Here is a 3,967-nt window from a genome sequence, read left to right as displayed (position 1 = left end):
GGTCCCCGGTGAAGGGCCGGTCCCCTCCGCCAGCCCTGCTCCAGGACCCCACACGTCCCGACTCCCCCACTTCTCCCCAGAAAGGTCTGACAACTTGTTTGGAGGCAAAGCAGAGAGACAAGAACGAGACCAGCAAACAGCCTTCCCCAGAAACCCCTATCTCTGGCCGTTCCCCAAATAAAATAAAAATCTGTTGACACAGAGAGTTTACAGCCACCGGAGACCACGTTCCTCCAGTTCATCCTGGCTTTACCCACATGCCAGGCCAAAGATCAGGGTGTTTGTGCACTTGAAAAACTTGGAACTGGTCAAAACCAGCCATCAGCCCCACAGATAGATCAAGTCCTACTCCCCTCAGAGGACTCTTCCCAGAAAATCCCCACAATAAGCCATGAGTGTCCACCTGGATTTACCATCAGTTGTCAACCAGCAGCAGCTGTGGTGCACATCACCATATTCTAGCAAAATGTGGTGAAACATGATAAGACAAAGCAACAATCAGGAAGAAATGAAGCAAAACTAATTGACTTACCTGGATTGTTCCAAAACTTTTTCTCCCCCGGTGTCTATTGCTTCACAGACAGTGGAGACAGTGTAACAGACTCTTTCTCACTGGTCCTCATTTTCTTTTTTTTTTTAACATTTGGTTTGAATCTGGTGGAATTCCTGCTCAGTGACTCCAGAATATCTTCAGCACAGGAAATATAAAGAATTAATGCAATCTCAATGCATAACAGGTTTGCACCACGTAGCATTTCCTGTTTCTTGGGAAGCAAATAAACATATGCAAGTTGCAAATCCATAAGCTTTTTGAACTGAAAAAAAAAAACAAATTACATTTACCTTCTCAATATTACACAGTTCTGTGAAAGATGAGACAGTCCAGCAGCACACTAAGACAGGGACTGTGTAGCAGTTCAAGACTTTTCTGTGCATCCTCCTGACCGTGGGTTTCAAACTGGACCCGAGACTCACCTTCCATGTGTAATTGTAACTGGGCTTGGGGTGCCTCAGAAGTACAAGTCCTGCTGCTAGCTTTGTGGTCCAGAGAGCTATTGCAAAAAGAAAGAAGCAGGACACTGAAAAAGACTAAAACCAGCAAAATTTCACGGGCACCCAGGAGCTCCCTTTCATAGAACAGGTCAGCAACACAGAAAATTGCCCTACAGTAAAGTTTTTGCCTCTCCCATGCTAACCAGTATCAGCTGTTTTGTGCCCGTGCCCAGCAGTGTCCGTCTGGGATCTCCCACTGCAGACCATGAGCTCTTTGGGCATGAAGCGGTCTTCTGCTCTGGTTTTACTCTCAGTACAGCTGAGCCCCAGAGGCAAGTTTATGGCTGACTTTCTAGTGAAAAACAACCTCTCTGCAGCCTGGAGCATGGGGTTGGCTGGCTCCCTGAATGCTTTTCCCCAGGGCTGAATCCCTGCAGGGTGGGAACCACACAAGGTAATACCGCAAAACCTCTTTGTGATCCACCAGCCACAAGGAAGCAATTTTAACCCATCCACCAAGGGCACACAGGGCTGTGTTGTCATACCAGGCTTGGTTAGGGTAACACGTAGAGAGGAGGTAGACACTTGCTTGGGAAATTTTTCCTTTCTTTTTTATTTGTGGGGTCTGTTTTCAATGCTATTTGTCATATCTCTGAAATCTGTTTGTACAGCATTCATCTTCTCATTGGTGATGAAAGACAGCACCCTTAAGGATTTTTTGCTTGACTTTTAATTGAGCTGTTTAAACAGATAAATCCAGCTAGGGAAAAGTAACTTAGCAAGAGTGATGATTTTATTAAATAGAGGCCACAGCCAATCTGGAGGTGCAAGTGCTGGGATGCAGAGCCACTCTCCCCTTCAGCTGCCTTTCTGTAGTGCTAAGGGTGGTGGGTAAAAGTAATCGAGGCACCGGTGGTACCCTGAACCAGCACTCCAGAGAGATGGAGCACCACACCTGCATGTTCAGATGGTCTTTTATAAGATGGGCTGGCACAAGGGCAGCCTTTAAAAATTATAGTTCATTTCACTGCATAAATATAGACTGTAAATGCACATGCTTGTGCTTATGGGTGGAACGTCCTTCTTACACAAATGTGAGGACTCGCTTTCATTTCTGGAAGGTGACTCAAGTCAGCAAAATGCAGGTCTGTCTTGAACAAGGGGTTTGCTGCTAATCACGATGCAGCTAAAAAGAAGTTCCTTCTCCGGGGTGTTTTCTGGAAAAATTAGTATTGAGAAGTTCCAACTTTAATACATCCATGGTTTGGGCCAAGCTTTGCTTTTGAAGCCTGCTACATCTACCAAAGCCCAACCGCTCTCGTGCCGCCGGTGGGTGTACCCCAGGGCTGGGTCCTGCCAAGGGGTTCAGCAGGCAGCACCGGCTCCTTCATACGCTGGCTTTGGCAGCGAATAACTGAAGTCCAGGCTTTTCTAGCCAGCTCTGCCAACAAGCCCGCTCTGTGCATTTGGGACAGACACTAACGCTCTCCAACTCAGTTTATCCTTGAGTTTTAAATTACCACGTGAGTTAGCAGGACCCACATTAGACTGGGGCCCGTGGGACCAGCTGACAGCACAATGCAGCCAACCTCCAGGGCTCCACAAAAATCCCACTTTGAATCCTGTTTTTCTCTGCTACTTTAGTTCACTTGATGCTTTTCCCAGCAGATTTTGACCCTTTCTCTTCTTTCCCTGTATTTCCTTAAGTGTTTTTAAGCATTCCAGCAGCTCCCAGCCCAGATTTGCAGGGACATACTGGCTTCCACAGAGCAATTTTGCCTTGCTCTGGCAGAGAAAAACAATCCCTCCTCTCCAGCCAGACCTTATACTCTTAGCAGGAGAATGCTAAAATATTGATGTACATGAATCTCAATCAACCTGAAGTAAAAAATGAATTCCCTGCAGGAGCAGTACAGTTCCTTCCTCTGAGAGCTGCTGATTAGCAAGGTTAATTGTGTACCTGCCAACAGCAGTCAGCGCGATTTTGCCCATGCCTTGTAAGGGACAAGCACCGATAACAGCATCCTTTCTATCCTTGGGTATCTAAGCACACACGAGCAGCTATAAGCTCCAGCTCTGCCAGGCTGGACTGGGAATTTGGGAGCAAGAGGATCCGGAGCTGGCGTCAGGCAACTCGGTTCATAGCTGAGCCACACCAGTGCTTTCCACAGCCGCTGCCGGCTCATCACCTCCGTCCTGTGCCAAGCCCTGGGCACTGGCAAGGACAGTACTACTGAGCATAAACAGGTTAAGTGGTTTATAGTAGATGAAGCCAAGCTTCTCCATGTTGATACTTAGATGGTTCTTCCACGGTTACAAAAAAAAAAATCACTGTCTAAACTTACGTGCTCTGAGCAGGGATTTGGCGGTGGGAGTTTTCCTGTGTCAAATCCCAGGGTTGTAAAAGCTCAGGCCCAGAGAAAGGTCCAGTCACATCCAAAGAATGAGCAAGGTGGTGGCAGCAGCCGCTGGCAGAGCGTGGCAGCAAGAGACCCAGAGATGCTGCCCTCTCCCTCCTCCAGGTGCCACACGCTGCTGACTGTGCAGGATCGCACCCTTCGCCTTGGCCTGGACCGCTCAGGCAGGTCGGGAGCAGCTGCGTTCCTCATGTGCAACCATTGAAAGGCTTCCCCAGTACCATGCCTTTCTCCAGGTGAGGTGTTACAGAAGAGAACCGATTTTTCAGCAAAATATTTTTCTATCTGACAATAGCATTTCTTATCCCAAAATTTCCAAAGGGGATTGCGACAGTATCAATAACATTTTATCTTTAAAGATACAAAAAGGGGCAGTTGACCTCTTCAGATGAGGATTTTCTATTTGCAATTCCAAGTAACTTATTTCTTACTTACATTTATTTTCTATTATAAACAAATCAAATGTCATTTTGGTATCAAAACAAGACATCACCCAACTGCAGTGTTCACACTAACCTGAACTGTCACGTTGAGAGAAACCACAAACTAGACTGTCA

The sequence above is a fragment of the Accipiter gentilis genome, chromosome 6 (assembly GCF_929443795.1).
Source record: "Accipiter gentilis chromosome 6, bAccGen1.1, whole genome shotgun sequence".
Taxonomy (NCBI): Eukaryota; Metazoa; Chordata; class Aves; order Accipitriformes; family Accipitridae; genus Astur; species Astur gentilis.
This window is presented reverse-complemented; position numbering follows the sequence as displayed.